The sequence below is a fragment of the Corapipo altera genome, unplaced genomic scaffold, assembly GCF_003945725.1.
Source record: "Corapipo altera isolate COAL_440 unplaced genomic scaffold, ASM394572v1 46, whole genome shotgun sequence".
Lineage (NCBI taxonomy): Eukaryota > Metazoa > Chordata > Aves > Passeriformes > Pipridae > Corapipo > Corapipo altera.
Genome location: NW_020884883.1, coordinates 9,181,367 through 9,191,778, shown reverse-complemented (window position 1 = coordinate 9,191,778; position 10,412 = coordinate 9,181,367).

Here is a 10,412-nt window from a genome sequence, read left to right as displayed (position 1 = left end):
TGTCAGTTTTTTAGAACTGCTAGCTGTAGTATATGCTTTATGTCATCTGATGCAATTGTAGCTGTGTGGTTATAGATGAACCTTTGAATTGTCTACCATTTATCACAAAAAAATCTAGGCAGAGGTATCTAAGTCAAAGTAGGGTCAACTTCTAAATCATGTCATATTCTTTGTTAATACAGTTGTATGAAACTACTTTGATTTCCTTTTTGGACAGTCTTCTGTACTTCGTTGTCCTCATTGCTGATGTAGCACTGGCACACTGACTCTAAGCTCTTTCCAGGAAAGGCATACAAGAAATAAACTATTAAAGCTTTTTCAACGTGCTGTCCTTCCACGTGTCTGATGGGCTGCAACATTTCAAAGCAGTGGCTCCTGATCCAAACTCACCATAAGTGGATGTTTGCACTGTTAACTCCAGTTATATTGTCCAGCATTTCATGTGACTCTTTCTGTGGAGGTGCAGAGCTTTTTATTGTACATCTACAAGTCACTGGAAGGGAAGACGTTCACAGCTAATGAGAAATACTAGAGATAGTCGGCAGTGAAGAGAAATGGAAAACTCATGTTGCTCTCAAAGCACCGCATGGAGTTGAGCAAATGCTGGGCTGTGCTGGTAACCAACATAGTGCAGCTGGATGCAGAGATGCCAGATCAACCCAAGTGCTACTTCCACTTCTGGACTTTCGTGGTCTTTCTAACTTTAATGTAGACATGGCCAGACCAACCCTGTGACATGAGATCAAGTACTTTTAATGTCTCTCTAAATGGAACAGTTCCCTACACACACATATAGGGTAACTAGGCGCACATACACCTATTGTATGGTTTGAGAATTCATTTAAGTACCCTGAAATGCATTTGAGCAAATCACACTGATGTTAGGAATATCTACTGGTTACTCCTTGGGTAGCTGTGGAGCTGGCAGATGCTGGTTAGTGAGCTACAGGGATCTGCAAGTGTTGGATCCAGCTGCCCAAGGCAGATTTCCATATTCTGACTCAAAACTTGTCATTGATATCAGCCAGAGACATCATTGCAGAGCTGTCACTAATGCCACAGAGGGTGTCCAGCTGATCCTGGACAAATGACAGTTCCCAGACTGTTTCAGGGTGTGAGAACAGTATAACAGAACCAGAGGCATTAGTGTATCTTACCTTACCTGGATGTATTTGAATCACACCACAAAACCCTCCTGAACCTCCTCACAGAGTACTTGGCACCCTGCAGACTCGGCTGAGACAAGGAAAGGCAGCATTGCATTTATCTTCTCATGAGGTATCAAATGCAGAAACTGCCATCCTGCTACATTTCAGCACTAGCATTGTCAAGGTTGCTGAAACGAGAACAGCAACAAAAACTTACTCTTCTTTGTAGGGCTTTCCTAGTTAAGTTCTGGTCCATTCCATTTAAGTGGGTCACCTCAGATATGTTTTTTCGCATTCCAGCTGAGGACTGTAACTGGCCATTGTAGTGTACATCCCTATATTGCCAGCTCTCCTGGAGACACTTGCAGTTGATGGTTATTGAATTTCTCACTGATTTGAGGATCTGTGCTTATGACTAACTCTTTCTTTCACTTCTGGGTGGATGACAGACTCCAGCTTACCCTTGAGAGTAAGATAAGCCATTGCTTCATGGCCTGGATAATAGATCTTAGCTGTATGGCAGCAAAACCAGAATGAAGCAAGAAATGTGCAGCAGTTTGGCGCTTCTAAGTAGTGCAGAACACATTTCCTCAGCTGTGTAGCTACCAGGACACCACTAAGCCTTTCCTCTCTCATCTGAATTAGCTTCTTACAGAAGGCTGAGGCAAGCTCATGTTTTCAGCCCTTACTGCCAAAGCAGTTTGTGGCTTGAGGCTAAGGATATGCAGAAAGCTGCTTACAGGCTTCTGCAGGCATGCAGATGGCTGTTGTCAGTCTTCCTCCTCTGGTACACCACTTTTATGATAAGGAGAAAGTTTATCTGAGCAGAATCCACAAAACAAATCACTCTGAGACCCTTGAAGAAATTTCCTAAGGGCCAGAGGTACATCACAGACATTGTTGCCTTCCACTCTAACAGAAAAGTTCCATTTTTCATCTTTTTGAGGCCTTTTCTGGTGAGAATTTATGGTCCTTGCCGTGTGACTTTCTCCAACAAATGCTCTAAGTAGCTATGTCTTAAAAAAACCCTGAAAGTATTTCAGAGTTAATTCCTGGCTGGATGCTGTAACCTTGAATCTTCCTCTCTTGTTTTACTCTTTCACAAAGAGTAGAAGCCCTGGCCTGGGCAGATGTATAGCTGAGCTGGGATTCCCTCCAGCCCCTTTGAAACTGCTGAGAATGTAAAGCAAGATTTGTGTTCATGTTAAAGCAATAAGAGGCTGATGTAATCTCTCTCTTGGGACTCAGGGAATCCCAGATCCTGGTCTTTGCCCCCTCAAATGGCTTCTCTGTATGATTACTGCATTGGTGTATGCCCACGGGACAGTGCCTTCTGCTCTGTCTAAGCAACTGGCTCTGTGATATCGGCACCATGATGGGAGAGGCTCAAAGCTGGTACCCCTCCTCCAGCCTGTGCACTGTGCTGAGAGGAGATCAGCATGTGTGACACTCCATGTCTGAGAAGAAAGCTGAATCCCAAGTGCTCCTGATCCCTGCTTCTGCTCCTTGATGAAAAGCAGGTGCTACCCCAGCTGCTCCAGCGCTGCACCTGTGACATAGGATGGATCATCTGCAGCATGTGAAACACTCTAAAGCCTAAGCATGCCTATGGCATTGGTCAGCAGGGAATATGGCTTGGAAACACTTCATTTAGGAGTCCCAAAGGGAAGAGGCACAGTTGGGTGCTGAGCTGGTGGGATCAGCTCTAGGAGCCTGCAAGGGCCCACCCCCTTCCGCTGTGTAGGAAGCTCCTTTGGGTGCTAAGGGCCAGGGAATAGATATGGGGATGTGAATAGCAATATGGCAATTCTTTGGCTGCTGCAAGAAGAAAAATCTTGTAGCACCTGAAGTACTTCACTCTTTGTGAGTCAGTGGCTTGCAGTACTGAAACAAGGAATCATAGAATCATAAACTAGTTTAGGTTGCAACAGACCTTTCAGATCATCAAGTCCAACTGTTAAACCAACACTGCTAAGTCCACCACTAAACCATGTCTCTGAGTGCCACATCAGCACACCTTTTAAGTACTTCCAGGGTAGTGACTCCACCACTTCCCTGGGCAGCCTGTTTCTTGACAACCCTTTCAGCAAAGAAATATTTCTCAGTATCCAATCTAAACCTCCTCTGGCACAACTTGTGGCCATTTCCTCTTGTCCTATTGCTTAATAATACTTATGCTTAAGCTGTATCTTTATGTGAGTGCAAATATGCTGCCTTTCCCCCATGATGCTGACATGGCTGAGTCCCTGCCTGCAATCCCACCTCACGCCATGTACCAGATCCTGGAGATAAATGTCATCCTTGAGGGTTTTCAGCAGCTGGAGATTCAAATAGGTGATGGATTAAAAATGCTGAAAACATCCAGCATTTTTTCTTCTTCATTTTTCTTTTTTTTTTTAACTTCTAAGTGAGTTAACAGTGCACAATCCACTGCTGCTATAAGTTGTTGGCTTACGCAATGCGGACTACATTCTCCTACAAACTATCAAATGTTTCTTGAGGAAACCTTAAGGAAACAGCTATATTCAATGGTTATGTATTAGTTCTTCAAGATAAGCAACAGTGGTGTGTTTTATTTTACTGATGTTTAATAACCTTAAATAAATTGCTGCAAAAGCAAACAAATTGTGCAAATATTGTTCTTGGCTGATTTACCAGTGAGGGTGTTTATAACTGTACAATTGCACGTAAATCTAAGAAGAATTAGAAAGACAGTCTAGCTGCAGGCTGAGAGCTGGTTTATGGGCACTTTTGAGGTTTAATGGCTGTTGTTATTGCGACATTTAAACCATTTATGAGATAACTGGCTGAGATAAAATCCAGATATCACTGCTTTTTAGAGCTGCCTGGAGAGCAGCTTCGTATAGATAGTTTGTGGAGAGTGTTTGTTTTTGAAAATTCAGGGTATAATCAGTTTCTCTGTCTCTGATCCCATTCACCCAAAAAGAGACAGCAGAATTTTGGTACCCTGAATAAAACCTTATTCCTAATTCATGCCCTCTCTACTGTACTAGCTGACTTCTGAGAGAGCTGAGGATACCATGGAGTATACAGTTCATTAAACTTTCCTCTCACAATACCCCTTGTAATAAAGGTAAAATGCTACAATGGAAACTTTTTGTGATGTTTGTTTTGAAAGAAATGGTATAACAAGATAACAGGAGAATTTGCCTCTTACCATCTCTGCCTAAGATCAGAGCTATCTTTGAAGCCTGGCTTGGATTGATGTCACAGCATCGGAACAGGCAACTGCTGTTCTGCTGTCTGCTTTCAAATTTATGAGGTACAAACAGGGGAAAAAATGCCTTAGCACTTTTATCAATGAAATTTCTTCAGGGGAAAAGCCAAGTCCAAGGTCTATGAATCTCTTAGAATTTTACATGATGGAACTTGGCCAAGGATGATATCTGAGACAAGAAGGGCTACAGCTGGGGCTAAGGGTTGATCAGTGCTCTTTATTTAAACTATGCTCTGCCCCCTGCCCTTGTCTTGGTTGTTGATGCTACTCACTTGTGAGACTGGTCATTGCCATTAAGTCAGCCACACTGGCTAACTCCCTCCCAGAATTTTCCAATTCGTAGTCATCAAAATAAAAAAAATAATTTTCAGGTGCCAGAAAAATGGAGAGGATGAGGAGGCTTGGACTATGAGCCCATGAAGTTGTCATTCAGCTTTGTTCCTGGTGCTAAGGGAGAGGCAGGACTAAGGGTTCACCTTTCCCATGGTATATCAAAACACAGTTTCTTTCATGGTGGTTTCCACTCCTGGCTCTCCAGCTGGGTATCACAGGAAAGACAAAATGCTTTCTAAGGAACCATTAAAGAGAGCGAGCTCTGTTTGAGGAAAATGAAACGACAGCTGAAGGTGTGCCTGAGAATCAGCCTGATGCAGGGCTAATTAGCGAGGCAGATGTAGGCTGAAAGAGAAGATGTAGTGCAGCCATGAAAAAGATGTTCTAAAAGCCCAGAGGTACTCTTCTCCTAAGCATACAGCAACAGCACACGGTTATATTATGGAATGAAGCAATTTCTGCACGATGGACAGGTTGTTCTCAGCAATAATGTGCTCTTAATGGGGAAATATCCTCCATCAACCTGAAAGATGAATAGGTGGTTTTGAAGAAGAAAGAAAGAAGATGATTAATGGTGATATAGCAAAGATATAAAAGGTTATTGAGCGGTGCAAAGTTACAGTCTTTGATCTGTGGCACTGAAAACTGCTCTCTAGGGTGCCTCCTCAAGCAATTCACAGCAACATGAATGCTGGTGACCATAGCTGAGAGCAGAGAAATGGTACTTTCAAGAGTAGCTGCCTTTCTTTAATGAGATACATGCCTTTAAGTGGCTTGGACACTTCTGAAAATAATGTCTGCTTAAATGCAGGCATGGTAACACATGGTAATTGGGGTGAGCTGACACCCTGCAGTGTTTAAAAGGGGATTCAGCTGGGCAGCTGTGCTGCTCTGTCACTTCTCACTTCAGAGGGCATCCTCTTTCCTGTTTGCAGCACACGCAGAAGGTCAGGAGTTCCGGATGGCTTTGTAGTTGTGGTGGTAGAGGTTTTTTTTTTTTTTTTTAATTTTTTTCCTGTATTCTTCCAAAATACTGTGCTAGAAGCCCCATCTAGCCAGGACAAAAGTTTCTGCAGTAGCTACAGCTGTACCTGTATTATCTTTCCTATGCTGTATTGTACTGAAGAGCTGTTAGTTAAAAATGGGACTCAGTCATGTTCTTTGGCTCTGAAGTTGATTTGATAAGGATCAAAGGGCTTTGATGATTAAACTAAACAGGCCTGTTATTCAAAGGTAGCATTCCTGAAATAAAGTATGCAAACACTTTCATGCATAACTGATGCATTTCAAATGTCATTCATGCCGGGAGGGACTGTCAGTGTCAGACCCCGTTCTTGTCAAGAGGACGATGGGTGGGCTTGTCATAGAATTGTTGTGCAATAGGATGGGTGGGGTTTCAAACTCTTACAAACTCTTTTCTATACTTGTCCCATCTTTAAGAAAGATCTCCTTCAGAGAAAAGGTGAACAATAAGAGCTAACACAAACAGCTTCTGGATACAAGAAATTATCTGTTTCAGTGGTTATGAGCATGTCATAGGTTGAGATTGGCCCCCCTGAGAAGCTGGGGGGGCTCAGAGGTGATTGGGTGCCAGGACAGTGTTCCCTGGAGAGCCAATCACCACTCATGTTGTTCACTTCTGCTCAAAATCATGTATCACAGCATCGGAAATGGTTGGCAGTGCAGTCTTGGTTGTTTTGCTGTTGGTGTCTGCTGCGTGTAGGTGGACAAGGCCAGGGGGTGGCTGGGCTCCCTCTCTTCCCTCCGGGGGGGGAGGGGGGGAGCCCTGCAACCCCCCAACTCAGCCTTTGGCTAGAGTTAGAGTCAGCATTTGGAGTGTGTGCTGTGAAGGAAGAGATTCACAGCACCTGAGGTAAGAGAAGAGAGGCAGGCTTTGCAGCCAAGCCCTCTTCCCCCTCCTTTTCTGCAGTGAAGCTGTAGAGGGGAGCTTTTTTCTTTCCCTCCACTGTAAGTGGAGGAGACGCTCAGCACTGAAGTTGAGCCAAGTGGACGGGCCATGGAGGTAGGCCTGGCGCCTGGGAGAAGAGTCCCAGGCGAAATTGGAGGTGCCTGCCGAAGCTGACCGGAAGCAGCTGAGAACTGACGTGGAGGAATGAAGATTCCAGGATGTGGACACTTGATAAGCTACACTGCAGCAGCCTACGAACTGAGGTGAGACACCGAGAGGGAGAAATCAGCAGCAAAAGAGCAAGGACTCTATCTTCTCAGACTTCATGAGGAGAGACTGCAACAAAACAACTGCTGGAACTTGGTGAGAGGGGGAGTGTTCAGGAGCCCAGAACACTCCCACAGCAAAAGACTGTGATACATGTCAGCCTTGAAGGCTGCTCCTGGACTAAAGTTAAAGGAGGGGCTTGAAAGGACTGACTGATAGTAATGTAATATATATATAGTTGCCTTTAGTTTGTATAGTATTTATTTGTGTAAATAAATGTATATACTTCCCCCTTCCCCTACAGAAGCCTCTAGTCTGAAAGTTTCTCTCCGATGTTAGGATAGTTGTGGGAAGGGGTGGGGGGAAGCCTAAAAATTGGATTTTAGATGTCTAATGTGGCTCAAACTACCACAGAGCATTACAATCTACTCATTTAAATTCAGACTGGAAATAAAATTAGTGAGTATGCTGTGACTGTTTCTGAAGTTATTCCAAATGACCATAATTCCTGTGTAATTTCTTTCAGCCCAAGTTTTAAAGCACTTTGCAGACATTAATTGCATGCACCTTCCATGTGGCAGAACAAGAGAAGAGATGATGATACAAGCAGTAAGAACAGGATGAAATAGTCTGCGTGACTGTTAGAAAACACCCTGGCTAGGCTGAGGTTTGTCCCTAATGCTTTGTGGCCATCTGCAATACAATGCCAACTTCCAATTATTTTCAACCAGATTCCTCAAATGATACCCACTTGAATGGCTCTATATATAACTGAGACAAGTACAGGAAATGGAGTATTCAAAAGACAGGTAATTAATAACAGTTTTCTCTTGAAAAATGTATCAACTCTGGGTCCAATTTCAGACAGTTACTTAGCAAATGTTTAAGTGCTGCTTCTCCTATATGGGAACTGTAGGTCTGAGTACCCCTAATTGCTCTTCATTACCCCTGAAGCAATTATATAATTATCCTTAAAGAGTCATTTATCTACTAAGGTGTTTTCTCACTTTTAAGAAACCCTATATATTAGTGAGTACAGGACCCGTGTGCCACCTGCTCCCATCCTGCACTAATTTCTCACTCAAGAAAGCTTTTAGCTATTGAAGGTCCCCTTGCTGTAGCTAGAGCCTATTAAACTAAGTTTTCTATACTGACCACGGGGAAGAACATGTTCCCTTTTGTGAGTGCTGATATCTCTCCCCTTGGGCCATAGGATGATAGTCGGTTTCCTTTCATGGCAAAGCTGGCTGAGAGCAGTTCTGCTCTCCTTGCTGCTCTTCTCTTGCTCAACCTAGTCAGTCCCTGCCGGCCTGAGGCTCTGCAGGGAGTTCAGCACAATGACTGAGAGCTTCTTTGCTCCTCTTACAGGGGGTTACTAAAGATAATCTCAGACCTGGAGACCACCCCAGCCCTTGAGCTATTGATACCAAACTGCTGTGGAGAGGCCAGTGACTTCATGCCTTAGAAAAACACTATAATATTGATATTCTGCCTTCTCTAGCTTTATCAGTCTAGCTGCAGACTCTTTGCAGCTGTGTAGTCCTTGAAGCACAGAGCTCAAAGCAGTATATGTCTTGTCAGTTCCCATAACTCCTCACTGAAGTGTTGATTTTTTCCACGTGTTGAAAGACAGCACAGCTCTTCATATTTCCTAGCATGCCCCTAGATGTCTTTGTCTTCCATAAAAGTGCTATAGGCTGATTCACATTCAGTTTGCGTCCTAGTGTGTTTAAATATGTATATCTTGACTATGTCCTTGTGTTCACCTTAAGTGTTTTTAAGTATACAAAGTCTAGTTGTTCTTCTCATAAACCTGTACGATGCATTTATTTCTGCCTGAAATGAAACCTGTAAACAATATCACACTGTAGGGAAAGAAATGTATTAAAGAAAGCCTGTTTGCTTTTTAACTAAGACTCTTAAATGTTAAGGCTTAAATGTTAAGGCCTGTGTAAGTGCTCTACTGGAAATTCTGAATTGGTGTGGGGGTCTTTTTTCTGGAATAGGTTTTTGGGTTGTTTTATTTCATTTTAGTTTTGAATTTTTTTAATTTGGGGACAGGATTTGACTTGGCTTGTTAAAATGCTTAATTACCAGGCACATAATCCATCATTCTCAGAAGTAAGTGCATCCCTGTAGAGCCCAGTCCTGGGGTTGTAAGGAGCTATGTGGAGACATGCTCAAAGCCTTTGGCACAGATCTTCCTCCCCCCTCCTCCAGAGTAAGGGCTGGGAATGATACCATGTCACTGGCAGGACGTACCACTGCCTCAGGCTAGTCAGTGCTGTACAAAAATGGTAACAACATTTTTTGATCCAAGGTCAGCATGCATATTTGGATGCTGGGATCTAGATAATTGTTTTAATTTTAGTAACACAGACATGAACAGATTCATTCACCCAGCTCAATTCACATTGCAAAAGAAGCCAAGTATTTAAATAGATCTACTACTCTTTATACTCTTGTGTAAAGATCTCTCCTTGGTTCTTGAAAGATTGGGAATGAAACAAAGAACCTAATTTCACAGCAGCATTCCCTCTGTAAGTTCATTCAGCAATTTCTGATCTTTCACAGGTGACCTTCAGCACTCTTCCCTCTAAGTCCATTGAGCAATTTCTGATATATGTTGTTGCGAGACCTGAACTGAGCGAGACATATTTTGCATTTTATCAAAGGGCTGAAAGCAGGCAAGACTTCAATGGAGAAGATGTCATTCATTAGAGGAAAACAGTTGAATGAGTCTGATATCTTAAATAATTATAATTGTGTACCTCTTTAGTGAGACACCTCATATTTTGGCAGCTAGTAACACCAAAATAGAAGCTTCTAAAGAATTGTTAGCTATAATACTGGCAAGCTTCAAGGATGTATGTGGAACAAAGCAGAGAAAATGTCTCTTTTCCTCTTTGAGGAATAAATAACAAGCTGATGGAAGATGGTGGCATAAACTTAATGTTTTGGGGTCACAATGGAATATTTTTATGATATAAAATATAACATTGAATTTTATTCATCCAGAAAAGGTCTTAAACATGATGCTTAGCAGACTATGACCATTCAAATTTAAGAAATGTGAAGAAGGTAATAGATTATATTTGTTATCCATTCACAGGCATAAACTAATGAAGACTGTGTTGAGACCCATGGAAAGGATCAATGCTTGCAATGATAAGCATTAGTCACTAATAACAGGACAAAGTAATCTTCTCTTGACCTGAAACTAATAGCAGTGAAATAAGATAAATTTATAAGGTGCCTGTCAGTGTATTGCTCTGCAAAATCTCGAGGTTGGTGGAAGATGAGTACAGCTACTACTGATACTTCAGCAGTTTGCTCCCATGTCCTTCCCTGTCTGCCCATTCCCTTGTCCCACAAAGGAAGTGAGAGGAGATAAAGTATCCCAGATTTCCCAGTCTTAAGTGTGAATGACCTTGATCATGCAGTTAAATGAGATCAGTTGTTGAAGTAGTTGCTTTGATTGCAGAGAATTACAAAATGTGTGCTTATACCTACAACC